The following is a 16678-nucleotide window of genomic DNA, read 5'->3' as shown; positions in this document are numbered from 1 at the left end:
CAGAGCAGGAATAGCAACAGAGCCATCTGAACCAGAGTAAAATTAAATTTAGGCTTTAGTATTACCACAGAATTGGAACTCCGGGACATGATAAAGCCATCAGATCAAACCTTCTTATAGACGTATAGAATCCAACTGGCCATGAAACCTTACAAGTAATGAAAACTTTGGCACTTAGGTCAGTGTTTCTCAAAGTGGGACTCTCAGAATGCCTATGTAAGTCTTTCTAATGTTTTAATGTGCATAACTATTACTAGTAAATCTGGAGTACTTCTGAATCAGAATCCCTGAAGGTGGAAGAATCCACATTTATAACAAGACACCTAAGCAATTCTTAAATATACTGAAGTTTGTAACTTACTATTCTAATCTTCCTTGATAATTGGGATAATTTAAAGTAATTTAAATTTAAATTACAAAACTATGATATCCTTCTACTGACATTTACCACCCTCAAAAAGCGTGGATAGCTAGCTAAAATTCTAGGTTCCCCAACACCAAATGATAAAAGAACCCTCATTCACTTGCTATTTGCAAATTGAGTGTATTTACATTTCTCTATGTCTTGGTTTGGGTTCCTTAAGAAGTAGACTCAGAAGAATTTGGGAGCACACAATTTATTTGAAAGGGATTCCAGGGAATAATGGGAGGAGAGAGGAGAAGTGAAAAAAACAAGGTAAGGGGTGGAATCCAATAAAGGGTGAATTCTGAAGTCAGTTACCATTGAAGATAGCTGGAGTTTAATCCCACTTGGGTAACTCTTGTAGTCAATATAGACCATGGCCTCAGATTTATCCCATCGGAAAAGTACAGAAGTTGGCTGTATTTACGCATTAACTTCTGTCGGTCATTGATTATGGGTTATTCCCAGGGGACACTAGTTCATTTAACATGTTTCTCTGTCTTCCGTATGTTCTGTGAACTGGTAAATTGGTATGAGGATCTAGAGAATTGACAGATACAAGTTCAATTTTTCTTTTTGAACAAAAGTACTTAATAGATTATACTGTGTTCTTTCAGTAGGAGGCACATAATGTCCATCTCTGTTTCTGATGTACTGTTGATAATGAATTCCTAGATTCATTAATTCATTAGAAGTTACAAATGGTAATAATTTTAATCTTATCATTGTCTCTCCCTTTATTAACTGGAATATTCTTATGAAAAGTTACTAGTAATTTATTTACTGGTACAATCTGCATAGTAAAGACAACATCAATGATTCTTTTTTACACTTTATTTCTGATGATCCAGAGATTTTAAAAGATAGTTGAGCAGTAAAGATGTCTACACTCAGTTCCTTATAAGGCCTTGTTAGGTAAAATTAATTGAAATAATCCAAAAGCAGGACCTTTGTTGCTACCGGAAATAATCTCGGTTTATGCTGTTAAACCCCAGTCACATCACTGATATTCTAATCTACAAATCTGGACTAAAAGCTGTGCCTGTGAGAAGAATAAGATGCTATATTTTCTATTTTTACTTTTTTATTCATTAAGTTGCATTTATAGAACTTCTAAAATTTGGAAACAGGCTGTAAATGTAAGGTGGGAAGTTGTTATTTATTTATTTCCTAGCCGTCTGGAATTTCTGGTTTATTATATATAAAATTATATATGAATTATAGGAAAATTTCCTCTCATGGCTTTACAGGTGAATTCTACCAAACATTTAGAGAAGAGTTAACATGTATCCTTCTGAAACTATTCCAAAAAAATTGCAGAGGAAGGAGGCCACCATCACCCTGATACCAAAACCAGACACAGATACCACAAAAAAAGAAAATTACAGGCCAATATCACTGATGGACATAGACACAAAAATCCTCAACAAAAATACTAGCAAACCAAATCCAACAGCACATTAAAAGGATTATACACCATGATCAAGTGGGATTTATCCCAGGGATGCAAATATTTTTCAATATCCACAAGTCAGTCAATGTGAAACACCACATCAACCAATTGAAGACTAAAAACCATATGATCATCTCAATAGATGCAGAAAAACTTTTGACAAAATTCAGCATCCATTTATGATAAAAACTCTCCAGAAAGTGGGCAGAGAGGGAACCTACCACAGCATAATAAAAGCCAAATACGACAAACCCACAGCCAACATCATACTCAATGGTGAAAAGCTGAAAGCATTTCCTTTCAATCACGAACAAGACAAGGATGTCCACTCTCACCACTTTTATTTAACATTGTTTTGGAAGGCTAGCCACAGCAATCAGAGAAGAAAATGAAATAAAAGAAATCCAAATTGGAAAAGAAGAAGTAAAACTGTCACTGTTTGCAGATGACATGGTATTATAAATAGAAAATCCTAAAGATGCTACCAGAAAACTACTAGAACTCATCAGTGAATTTGGTAAAGTTGCAGGATACAAAATTAATACACAGAAATCTGTTGCATTTCTGTACACTAACAACAAAAGATTAAAAGAGAAATTAAAGAAACAATTCCATTTACCATCACATCAAAAAGAATAAAATACCTAGGAATAAACCTGCCTAAGGAGGCAAAAACCTGTACTCCAAAAACTATAAGACACTGATGAAAGAAATCAAAGATGACAAAAACAGATGGAGAGATATACCATATTCTTGGATTGGAAGAATCAATATTGTGAAAATGACTATACTACCAAGGCAAGCTACAGATTCAATGCAATCCCTATTAATTTACCAATGGCATTTTTCATAGAAGTTGAACAAAATATCTTAAAATTTGTTTGCAGAGGGACTTCCCTGGTGATCCAGTGGTTAAGACGCCATGCTTCCACTGCAGGGGGCACAAGTTCGATTCCTGGTCAGGGAACTGAGATCCTGCATGCTGCATGGTGTGGCCAAACATTTTTCAAAATTAAAAAAAAAAATGTAAAAATTTTGTATGGAGACACAAAAGACCCCAAATAGCCAAAGCAATCTTGAGAAAGAAAAATGAGGCTTGAGGAATCAGGTTCCCTGGCTTCAGATTATATTACAAAGCTACAGTCATCAAAACAGTATGGTACTGGTGCAAAAACAGAACTATAGACCAATGGGACAGGATAGAAAGCCCAGAAATGAACCCATGCACCTACGGTCAATTAATCTACAACAAAGGAGGCAAGACTATACAATGGAGAAAAGACAGTCTCTTCAATAAATCGTGCTGGGAAAACTGGACAGCTCCATGTAAAAAAATGAAATTAGAACATTATTTAACAACATACACAAAAATAAACTTAAAATGGATTAAAGATCTAAATGTAAAACAAACTACTATAAAACTCTTAGAGGAAAACATAGGCAGAACACTCTTTGACATAAATCACAGCAATATCTTTTTCTATCTGTCTCCTAGAGCAATGGAATAAAAATAAACAAATGGGACCTAGTTAAACTTAAAAGCTTTTGCACAGCAAAGGAAACCATAAACAAAATGAAAAGACAACCCACAGAATGGGGGAAAATACTTGCTAACGATGCAACTGACAAGGGATTAATCTCCAAAATTTACAAACAGCTCATATGGCTCAATATCAAAAAGAGAAATAACCCAATCTAAAAATGAGCAGAAGGCCTAAATAGACATTTCTCCAAAGAAGACATACAGATGGCCAAGAGGCACATGAAAAGATGCTCAACACTGCTAATTAGTAGAGAAATGCAAATCAAAACTGCAATAAGATATCACCTCACACCAGTCAGAATGGCCATCATCAAAATGTCTATAAAGAATAAATGCTAGAGAGAGTGTGGAGAAAAGGGAACCCTCTTGCACTGCTGTTCGGAATGTAAATTGGTACAGCCACTAGGAGAGCAGTATGGAGTTTCCCTAAGAAACTAAAAAAAGAGCTACCATATGATCCAGCAATCCCACTCCTGGGCACATATTGGGAGAAAAACATGGTTCAAAAGGATACATGCACCCCAATGTTCATTGCAGTGCTGTTTAAAATAGCCAGGACATGGAAGCAAACTAAATGTCCATCTACAGATGAATGGATAAAGAAGATGTGGTACATATATACAATGGAATACTACTCAGCCATTAAAAGAATGAAATAATGCCATTTGCAGCAACATGGATGGATCTGGAGATTATCATACTAAGTGAAGTAAGTCAGACAGAGAAAGACAAATATCATATGATATCAATTATATGTGGAATCTAAAAAAAATGATACAAGTGAACTTACTTACAAAACAGAAACAGAATCACAGACTAGAGAAGGAACTTACGGTTACTGGGGGTAAGGCGGGGGGAGGGATAGATTGAGAGTTTGGGATTGAAATGTACACAATGTTATATTTAAAACAGATAACCAACAAGGACCTACTGTATAGCACAGGCAGCTCTGTTCAATATTCTGTAATAACCTAAATAGGAAAAGAATTTGAAAAAGAATAGATACATGTGTATGGATAGGTATAACTAAATCACTTTGCTGTACACCTGAAACTAACACAACATTGTTAATCAACTATACTCCAATATAAAATAAAAATTAAGAAAAAGTTTAGTGGGGTTGAATAGGGGAAATACAAAAACATGCTAAACGTGTTTCTTGTATACAGTGAGTGTTTATGCAGTCATTTTCTATGTGGTTTTGGCTTCACCCATGGTTTGGGGTCTTTTGATGTTTGTATCTGGGCTTCTTTTATTCTTAAGTTTTCATTAACAATCCAGCAATGTCAGATATCAAGAGATTTACAATGCAGTTCATGCTCCTCTCTCAGTGTTACCACAACATCTCTGAACCTTCCAAAAGAAGCTCAGTTCTGCTAAGCATTTCTTCTCCACTAAAATGAAGGGTATTGGGCTAGACCAGAAGTTGGCAAACTCTGGCCCACAGGCCAAATCCACCCCACTACCTTTTTTTGGTGACCTCCAATTGAGAATGACTTCTATATATTAAAATGGTTTTCATTTAAAAACTGTTATTTTAAATATTATGTAAATACCTACATAATATCCTCAATTTTGCCTCTTGGCTTGCAAAGCCTAAAACAGTGAGTATTTGGCTCTTTCAGAAAAAGTTCAACTCCTGGGCTACAGCAATGATTTTCAAACTATTTTCAGGAGAACTTTTAAAAAAGAGAAAAAAAAATCTTATTCTAAACCCCTTTGCTTAAAACAAACAAATGTGTAATTAAATTGCATTAAGAATTAAAAAATTTTTTTAAATAATTGCTCTCTAAAAAATTCAAACAGGAACAATGGGGCTGCTTTGATGAAGATGATAGACTAAAAGAAGGAACAACAATTTTGACATTGAGGACTGCAGATGACAATTACAGTCTTAGAGGAGATTCAACCTACAATTTATTCCTGCGTAGTTTTTTGTTTTTGGATGATTTCAAAAATAAAATCCTGTTTCAAGAAGATAAGTGTTTATAAATAGTAGCAATTTTTTAACAACTCACCTTGCAATCTAAGGACACTCTGAAATTAAACTAATCCAAATTTTAAAAAGAGGTAGAAAATTTTGATTTTAGTTACAACATCAAAAACCAAAAAGCTCTCATAATCAAAATATAGCAATCAGACAAGAATCACTAACAATTTGGAAAAGGAGATTAAATTGTCTGTGTATTTTAACACTTTCGGTGCTTTCTTGTCATGGCACCGCTGACGGTGCTGAGGAGCTGGTACAGAGCAGATGAGTTTGCTGCTGCCTCTCCCATTGCAGAGCACAGGCTCCGGACGCGCAGGCTCAGCGGCCATGGCTCACGGGCCCAGCCGCTCCGCGGCATGTGGGATCTACCCGGACCGGGGCACGAACCCGTGTCCCCTGCATCGGCAGGCGGACTCTCAACCACTGCGCTACCAGGGAAACCCCAGCAGCCTTCTTGTTCCAAGGTTCCTCAACACAATGTTCAAATATGTGCACAAATATGACAGTTGAAGTTTTTCTGAAGTTCAAGCAGAAACAAGGTGTTTTGAAATCACAAGGAGGTTAAAGTTAATGTAAATTGAAGTTACATTTTAAGATATTAGAAAGATATCATAAAATATTATAAGATTAGAAAATAAACTGAAAATTGGGTTGAGTAGAAATTACTCTTGAAAATCTCTTACTTGCCCAGAAAGTAGATTATACTGGTCTTGGATATGTATCCACGTGTGGTATATTTTATGCCATTTAAGTTTGAGGACTGCTTAACTAGACTAAGAAAAAGAATACATTCAGAAGTGTGGACATTGTGCCTTTAAGAAAACATTGTGCCTTTAAAAACTTGCAGTGATTAAAGGGTGGGTGGAGAATGCTAAGATGCCCCTTGCTTTCAGTGTTTAACTGCTATTGACATACCTTAAGAGTTTTGCATGCTGTTGTGTGGATCAAATGAGTTAAACAAGATGAACACTCCAAGAATATGGTCTGGAACACAGAAGGTACTTAATAAAGATTTTATATATTTTATTATGATTCTTTATACATTTTTAAAATACATATGCATATATATATTTAAGCAAAAGATAAAATATTTCTTCATACATTTGCGTGTGTGTATATGTATGTGTGTGTATACAAGAAGCTGCAACAACAATTTGGAATAAAAAATAAAGCTGTCTATATTCTAACACTTTCTGTGTTAAAACATACACAGACACACACGAATCTATAAAGAAAATTTTGATCACTTGCTCTCGTCTGTCTGAGGTGGCATTTGATCTTTTTTCCACTGATCATCTAGCCCCCATTCATTTATTCGACAATAATTTACTAAGTACCTTCCATGTGGCACTGTTCTAAGTGCTGGGGTTTCATCATTAAATAAAGCAGATCATGTTTCCTTGCCCTTGTCCTGGGGAGCTCACACAGTAGTTGGAGGTGGCAAACAGTAAAATGAAATGCAACATCAAATTGAATAGTATGTAAGATGGTGAGAAAATCTATGAAAACAAAGCAGGCACTTTTAGATCTTAGATGTAGGTAGAGTGACTTAGGTTGAAATGATCCTGATCCTGTTTTGGTTTTCTTTGGGGAGCTGAACTGATTTGCTGAAAATTTTGATAAATCCTTAGTAGAGTCTCTTTCACTTACTCTTTCTTACGCTTTCTTATGCACGTGTTAAGTATATGTTACTACTATTGACATTTTTGACAATGTCCAAATTCAAGAACACCATGACAAGAAGATTTACGAAGAGCAAGGAGCAAGTTGAAAATAATGTCTCATTCCAGTATCTGTGTGTATGTATGACTGAGACCACTCACTAGTTAAGTGATTTACTCCCTTATACAAACAATGAAGGGCTAATATAATTTGAATTTGTACAGAGTAAAGTTACAAAATATTCCCTGTTGTGGACCATCAGGTATTTGGAAAATGGCTGAACTCTTAAATGATATTTATTCTTATATAATTAGTCATTTGCAGAACAATCTTTTTAAGAAAATAATTTGTGTTTATCTTCTGATTCTCCCTCTTTCTCCTGTTTCAAGCTGGTAGCCAGGCCATTTGTATTTCCTTGCTCCTGGAGTTCTTGCAGAGCTGGAAGTAAAATCATCTTGAGGACAGTAGCCATTCCTATCTGTTGTAAAAGTATTAGCTCATTTTGGCTGTCCCAGCAGATGAGGAGAGAAGGCAGAGAAGACTAAGGCCTTTGAGGCCAAATAATGAGAGATGTGACATTTCTAGAAACTGTGAAGGGGATCAAGATTTGTGGGTCCCCGTGGGCCCCCCTAGGTAGCAGCCTCCAGGGAGCCTGGACCCTAGACACAGTGGTTTCAGCCTCTACAAGGACCTAGGGCACCCAGTGGAGGAGAAGCAGAGAGCCACTAGACCTGAAGGAACCATCCTTAGAGGAGTGATGGATGTATCACCAGATACCGCTGCAGATCCATAATTTCAGGGGCATCCCGCATACTTGATGTTGCACACAACCCTAGGATTTTAGACAACTGTGGGTGGGGTGCATATCCCAGCAATGTCTTAGATTTAATTTCTTTCTATTCACTCCAAATGAAGGCCTGGAGATGGACTTGAGATGACTTAGAAAAATAACGTGACATGGCGTGCGTATTGAGTATATATATTAAGATTCATATTGTACATAGTCTACCCATCCCTAGGCAATAATGATCTTTAAAAATATTAAAAAATAAGTTTCTTTCCGCAATGACACTTCTGTTTTACAAAGAATATTAAGGAAGTACTTGCTGTCGCTTCAAGTTCTTGTAACTTCTGAACTTATTTTGTTAAACATGGTTCTTAGCAATCACATTTATTCAACTAAAGAAGGTGAATAAAACTGACATCCACCCAACAGAAATTTTCCTTTCTTTGATTTTATACCCTCAGGAAATAGCAAGTAAAAGTTAGGATGCATAGGACATTAGAGTAGTTTTTAAAGATTATCACCAAATACCGAAGGACTAAATCAGACTAGTGTCTAATTTCATTCACTTATGTACATTTAGTCTTTAAAAAATTGATACTTAGTTTTGATGCCATCCCATTTAGGTCTAGGTATGTGAATTTTGTACATTATTCCTCTAGTAGCAGTGCAGTTGGGTACATAATTTATCTTTAAAAGATCCGATGACTTACACAGTGTGTGAACTTGGGCAAGTTGTATCAGTCTTTCTTTCTGTTACCTGAAGAAATAAAGATAAAATCTACCTCACAGTATTTTTGTAAAGTTTTATGTGGTGTTTTTGTATATGTTTAGTATTCACAAGGTCTAATGTCAGTGTGCATCAATGGACATTTAATGGACTATTTTTTTTTTTTGTCTGTTCAATATCCTTCTTTTAAGGGATCATCTAACCTCTCTTCTGCAGTAAACTTGTTCAGTCTTTACGGTTTGGGTAGGGCTACTATTGTCTGTTGCTGCCTTAAAATCCTTGACCACAATTCCTCTTTAGGCATGTCATCCAAACAAGGATAATCATAGCCCTCCCTGGGATTACTGCCAGAGGTGGCAGGAAAAATGCTGTCACTCTCCATGATTTTTGGCTTCAAGGACCTCATGAGACTACAGCTGCTGGTGACTGTCATTCTAGTCATGTGGAAGTGGTCTGAGAATGAAGCCACAAGGATGGCAACAGATAGACCTTGTTCTTATTGACGTATCTGAATCCAGCAACACTTGGAAGCCCACTCCCAGATTTTTCAGCTATGTGAGGCATTTTATGCCACATCTCATAAGCAAGTTGATGATAAATTTCTGTCACTCATGACTAGTAAAATTTTCACTAAAATATCGTTAAGTATGCTTTGAAGTCAGACCACTTGTAATCAAACTCCATCTCTTTCACTTGCCAGCTTTGTGACCTCGGACAAATTACTTTAATCCTTTGTGCCTCAGCTTCCTCCTGTGTAATTAGGGCATAATAGTAACACCAACCTCCTTAAGTGGGAGTATTAATTGAGACTGTATTTCTGTTCAGTGAATGCCAGTTTTATTCACTCTCTTTAGTTGAATAAATGTGATCACTAAGAACCATGTTTAATGAAAAAAGTTCAGAAGTTATAAAAACTTGAAACAACAAGTACTTCATTAACATTCTTTGTAAAACAGAAGTATCATTGGGGAAAGAAACATTTTAAAAATATTTTTAAAGGTCATTATTGCCTAAGGAAGGGTGGGCTATGTAAGGTATGAATCTTAATTTATATACTAAATACACATGCCGTGTCATGTTATTTTTTAAAGTTACCTTAAGTTCATCCCCAGTCCTCCATCTGGAGTGAATAGTAAGAAATTAAATCTGTATAGTACATTGTCTGGTCCATGACAAGTAATCAATGAATGCAAGGTATTACTATCACATTAAATAGTGTGCATAATGAAAAAAAAATTACCTGGTTAAGAGGAAATGCATTTAAAAAACCAAGTGATAGTAAAAAGTTGAAAAACAATACTGAAGCAAAGCAAAGGTAGAGAAAATAGAGCACAATGAAATTAAATGGAACTCAAAGATGAATAAATTCCTAGTAAAAAATAGAAACATAAAAAAAGGTGAAGACATAAATTCTTGTGTTCAATGACACCAGCAGCACAAAAATCCATGAATCAAAAGTTGCCAACCAGTGGCCCAGACATCCTATTTATTTTAATTTTTAAATGGAATCTTTGATTCTGGCACTAAAACAAAAACTCTAAGGACAGCATCAACAGTAGATATTCTAAACTGGCAGAATTTTTGTTAGCTATTTCAGTACCTTAGTTGTAAATTTTCCTTAACTTTTTGTTCTAAGAGTGGTGTTAACAGAATTATATAAAACTTGAATTTTAAGTTTCCAGTGTCCTGAGAATTTTAGACAAATATAGCAGACATCTGTACAGACATGCTGTAACAGATATTTACTAGAACGCAGTTCCAGACAGAGGCTTTTAATTAGAGGATGTGGCACGTAAAATGATAACATATTAAGAAATATTCTATATCAAAAGAGGAAAATTGGGAGAGACTTTCAAGAAGGCGGAGGAGTAAAACGTGGAGACCACCTTCCTCCCCACAAATACATCAAAAATACATCTACATGGGGAACAACTACTGAATGCTGGCAGGAGACCTCAGACTTCCCCAAAGGCAAGAAACTCCCCACATACCGGGGTAGGGCAAAAGAAAAAAAAAGAAAAAACAGAGACAAAAGAATAGGGATGGGACCTGCACCTCTGGGAGGGAGCTGTGAAGGAGGAAAAGTTTCCACACACTAGGAAGTCCCTTCACTGGCGGAGATGGCGGGTGCATGGGGGGCAAGCTTCAGAGCCACAGAGGAGAGCAAAGCAAAAGGGGTGCAGCGGGCAAAGTGGAGAGATTCCCGCACAGAGGATCGGTACTGACCAGCACTCACCAGCCCGAGAGGCTTGTCTGCTCACCCGCTGGGGCGGGTGGGAGCTCGGAGCTGAGGCTCGGGCTTCGGAGGGCAGATCCCAGGGAGAGGACTGGGGTTGGCAGCGTGAACACAGCCTGAAGGGGGCTAGTGTGCCACAGCTAACCAGGAGGGAGTCCAGGAAAAAGTGTGGAACTGCCTAAGAGGCAAGAGACCATTGTTTCAGGGTGCACAAGGAGAGGGGATTCAGGGCACCGGCTAAACAAGCTCCAGAGACGGATGTGAGCCGCTGGTATCAGCGGGGACACCAGAGATGGGCATGAAATGATAACGCTGCTGCTGCATCCACCAAGAAGCCTGTGTGCAAGCACAGGTTACTATCCACACCTCCCCTCCCAGGAGCCTGTGCAGCCCGCCACTGGCAGGGTCCCGTGATCCAGGGACAACTTCCCCAGGAGAACACATGGCATGCCTCAGGCTGTTGCAATGTCACACTGGCCTCTGCCACCGAAGGCTCACACTACATTCCATACCCCTCCCTCCCTCAGGCCTGAGTGAGCCAGAGACCCCTAACCAGCGGCTCCTTTAACCCCGTCCTGCCTGAGCCAAGAACAGACATGCTCAGGTGACCTACATTCAGAGGCGGGGCAAAATCCAAAGCTGAACCCCGGGAGCTGTGCAAACAAAGAAGAGAAAGGGAAATTTCTCCCAGCAGCCTCAGGAGCAGTGGATTAAACTTCCACAATCAACTTGATGTATGCTACATTTCTGGAATACCTGAAGAGACAACGAATCATCCCAAAATTGAGGCAGTGTACTTTGGGAGCAACTGTAGACTTGGGGTTGCTTTCTGCATCTCATTTGTTTCTGGTTTTATGTTTCTCTTAGTTTAGTATTTAGAGTTTCTTATAATTGGTAGATTTGTTTATTGATTTGGTTACTCTCTTTTTTTATATATATAGATATATATATTTTTTTCCTTTTTCTCTTTTTGTGAGTGTGTATGTCTATGCTCCTTTGTGTGATTTTGTCTGTATAGTTTTTCTTTTACCATTTGTCTCAGGGTTCTGTCTGTCCGATTTTTGTTTTGTTTTGTTTTGTTTTTATAATATAGTTGTTAGCTTGTTATCATTGGTGGATTTGTTTTTTGATTTGGTTGCTCTCTTCTTTCTTGCTTTCTTTTTGCTTTTTTATTACTTTTTAATTTTTAATAATTAAAAAAATTTTATTTTAATAACTTTCTTTCCTTCCTTCCTTTGTTTCTCTCTCTCTCTCTCTCTCTCTCTCTCTCTCTCTCTCTCTCTCTCTCTCATTCCCTTTGTTTCTTTCTTTCTTTCTTTCTCCCTTTTCTTCTGAGCTATATGGCTCATAGGGTTTTGGTGCTATGGCTGGGTGTCAGGCCTATGCCTCAGAGGTGGGAGAGCTGAGTTCAGGACACCGGTCCACCAGAGACCTCCCAGCTCCACATAATATCAAATGACAAAAGCTCTCCCAGAGATCTCCAAAGTTCTCCAAGAGATCTCCATCTCAGCGCTAAGACCCAGCTCCACTCAATGAACAGCAAGCTGCGGTACCCTATGCCAAACATCTAGCAAGACAGGAACACAATCCCACCCATCAGCAGAGAGGCTGCCTAAAATCATAATAAGTCCAAAGACACCCCAAAACACACCACCAGATGAGGTCCTGCCAGAAGAAAGACAAGATCCAGCCTCATCCACCAGAACACAGGCATCAGTCCCCTCCCCCAGGAAGCCTACACAAACCACTGAACCAAACTTAGCCACTGGCAGCAGACACCAAAAACAACGGGAACTACAAACGTGCAGTCTGCGAAAAAGAGACCCCAAACACAGTAAGTTAAGCAAACTGAGAAAACAGAGAAACACACAGCAGATGAAGGAGCAGGGTAGAAACCCACCAGACCAAACAAAATGAAGAGGAAATAGGCAGTCTACCTGAAAAAGAATTCAGAGTAATGATAGTAAAGATGATCCAAAATCTTGGAAAGAGAATGGAGAAAATAAAAGAAACGTTTAACAAAGACCTAGAAGAACTAAAGAGCAAATACACAATGATGAACAACACAATAAATGAAATTAAAAATACTCTAGAAGGAATCAATAGCAGAATAACTGAGGCAGAAGAACGGATAAGTGACCTGGAAGATAAAACGGTGGAAATAACCACCACAGAGCAGAATAAAGAAAAAAGAATGAAAAGAATTGAGCACAGTCATAGAGACCTCAGGGATAACATTAAACTCACCAACATTTGAATTATAGGGGTCCCAGAAGAAGAAGAGAGAATGAACGGGACTGAGAAATTATTGGAAGAGATTATAGTTGAAAACTTCCCTAATATGGGAAAGGAAATAGTCAAGTCTAGGAAGCACAGAGAATCCCATACAGGATAAATCCAAGGAGAAACATGCCGAGACACATATTTATCAAACTATCAAAAATTACACACAAAGAAAAAATATTAAAAGCAGCAAAGGAAAAACAACAAATAACACACAAGGGAATCCCCATAAGGTTAACAGCTGCTCTTTCAGCAGAAACTCTGAAAGCCAGAAGGGAGTGGCAGGATATGTTTAAAGTGATGAAAGGGAAAAAAACTGCAACCAAGATTACTCTACCAAGCAAGGATCTCATTTAGGTTCCATGGAAAAATTAAAACCTTCAGAGAGAGGGAAAAGCTAAGAGAATTCAGCACCACCAAACCAGCTTTAAAACAAACGCTAAAGGAACTTCTCTAGGCAGGAAACACAAGAGAAGGAAAAGACCTACAATAACAAACCCAAAACAATTAAGAAAACGGTAAAAGGAACATATATATCTATAACTACCTTAAATGTAAATGGATTAAATGCTCCAACCAAAAGACATAGACTGGCTGAATGGATACAAAAACAAGACCCATATATATGCTGTCTACAAGAGACCCACTTCAGACCTAGGAATACATACAGACTGAAAGTGTGGGGATGGAAAAAGATATTCCATGCAAGTGGAAGTCAAAAGAAAGCTGAAGTAGCAATTCTCATACCAGACAAAATAGACGTTAAAATAAAGACTATTACAAGAGACAAATAAGGACCCTACATAATGGTCAGGGGATCAATCCAAGAAGCATATATAACGATTGTAAATATTTATGCACCCAACATAGGAGCACATCAATACATAAGGCAAATGCTAATAGCCATGAAAGGGGAAATTGACAGTTACACAATCATAGTAGGAGACTTTAACACCCCACTATCACCAATGGACAGATCATCCAAAATGAAAATAAATAAGGAAACACAAGCTTTAAATGACACATTAAACAAGATGGACTTAATTGGTATTTATAGGACATTCCATCCAAAAACAACAGAATACACTTTCTTCTCAAGTGCTCATGGAACATTCTCCAGGATAGAGTATATCTTGGGTCACAAATCAAGCCTTGGTAAATTTAAGAGAACTGAAATCATATCAAGTATCTTTTATGACCACAATGCTATGAGACTAGTAGCAATTATAGGAAAAAAAATCTGTGAAAAATACAAACACATGGAAGCTAAACAATACACTACTTAATAACGAAGAGATCAATGAGGAAATCAAAGAGGAAATCAAAAAATACCTAGAAACAAATGACAATGAAAACACGACAACCCAACACTTATGGGATGCAGCAAAAGCAGTTCTAAGAGGGAAGTTTATAGCAATACAATCCTACCTCAAGACACAAGAAATGTCTCAAATAAACAACCTAACCTTACACCTAAAGCAATTAGAGAAAGAAGAACAAAAATCCCAAAGTTAGCAGAAGGAAAGAAATCATAAAGATCAGATCAGAAATAAATGAAAAAGAAATAAAGGAAACAATAGCAAAGATCAATAAAACTAAAAGCTTGTTCTTTGAGAAGATAAACAAAATGGCAAAAACATTAGCCAGACTCATCAAGAAAAAAAGGGAGAAGACTCAAATCAATAGAATTAGAAATGAAAAAGGAGAGGTAACAACTGACACTGCAGAATACATAAGATCATGAGAGATTACTACAAGCAGCAATATGCCAATAAAATGGACAACCATGAAGAAATGGACAAATTCTTAGAAAAGCACAACTTTCTGGGACTGAACCAGGAAGAAATAGAAAATATAAACAGACCAATCACAAGCACTGACATTCAGACTGTGATTAAAAATTTCCAACAAACAAAAGCCCAGGACCAGATGGCTTCACAGGCGAATTCTATCAAACATTTAGAGAAGAGCTAACACCTATCTTTCTCAAACTCTTCCAAAATATAGCAGAGGAAGGAACACTCCCAAACTCATTCTATGAGGCCATCATCACCCTGACACCAAAAGCAGACAAAGATGTCACAAAGAAGGAAAACTACAGGCCAATAACACTGACGAACACAGATACAAAAATCCTCAACAAAATACTAGCAAACAGAATCCAATAGCACATTAAAAGGAGCATACACCATGATCAAATGGGGTTTATTCCAGGAATTCAAGGATTCTTCAATATACACAAATCAATCAATGTGATACACCCTATTAACAAATTGAAGGAGAAAAACCATACGATCTTCTCAATAGATGCAGAAAAAGCCTTCAACAAAATTCAACAACCATGTATGATGAAAACCCTGCAGAAAATAGGCATAGAGGGAACTTACCTCAATATAATAAAGGCCGTATATGACAAACCCACAGCTAACATCATTCTCAATGGTGAAAAACTGAAACCATTTCCTCTAAGATCAGGAACAAGAGAAGGTTGTCCATTCTCACACTATTATTCAATATAGTTTTCGGAGTTTTAGCCACAGCAATCAGAGAATAAAAAGAAATTAAACGAATCCAAATAAGAAAAGAAGTAAAGCTGTCATTGTTTGCAGATGACATGGTACTATACATAGAGAATCCTAAAGATGCTACCAGAAAACTACTAGACCTAATCAATGAATCTGGTAAAGTAGCAGGATACAAAATTAATGCACAGAAATCTCTTACATTCCTATACACTAATGATGAAAAATCTGAAAGAGAAATTAAGGAAACACTCCCATTTACCATTGCAACAAAAAGAATCAAATACCTAGGAATAAATCTACCTAAGTAGAAAAAAAACCTGTACGCAGAAAACTATAAGACACTGATGAAAGAAATTAAAGATGATACAAACAGATAGAGAGATATACCACGTTCTTGGATTGCAAGAATCAACATTGTGAAAATGACTATACTACCCAAAGCAATCTGCAGATTCAATGCAATCCCTATGAAAACTGGCATTTTTCACAGAACTAGAACAACAAATTTCACAATTTGTATGGAAACACAAAAGACTCTGAATAGCCAAACTAATCTTGAGAAAGAAAAATGATGCTGGGGGAATCAGGCTCCCTGACTTCAGAACATACTACAAAACTACAGTAGTCAAGAAAGTATGGTACTGGCACAAAAACAGAAATATAGATCTATGGAACAGGATAGAAAGCCCAGAGATAAACCCACACACATGTGGTCACCTTATTTCCGATAAAGGAGGCAAGAATACACAGTGGAGAAAAGACAGCCTCTTCAATAAGTGGTGCTGGGGAAACTGGACAGCTACATGAAAAAGAAGGAAATTAGAACATTCCCTAACACTATACAAAAAAATAAACTCAAAATGGATTAAAGACCTAAATGTAATGCCAGACACTATCAAACTCTTAGAGGAAAACATAGGCAGAACACTCTGTGACATAAATTACAGCCATATCCTTTATGACCCACTTCCTAGAGAAATGGAAATAAAAATAAACAAATGGGACCTAATAAAACCTAAAAGCGTTTGCACAGCAAAGGAAGCCAGAAACAAGACGAAAAGACAATCCT

The sequence above is a fragment of the Monodon monoceros genome, unplaced genomic scaffold (genome assembly GCF_005190385.1).
Source record: "Monodon monoceros isolate NGI ecotype Baffin Bay Population unplaced genomic scaffold, NGI_Narwhal_1 Super_Scaffold_12, whole genome shotgun sequence".
In the NCBI taxonomy this organism is placed as follows: Eukaryota; Metazoa; Chordata; class Mammalia; order Artiodactyla; family Monodontidae; genus Monodon; species Monodon monoceros.
Note: the sequence above shows the minus strand (reverse complement) of the source record.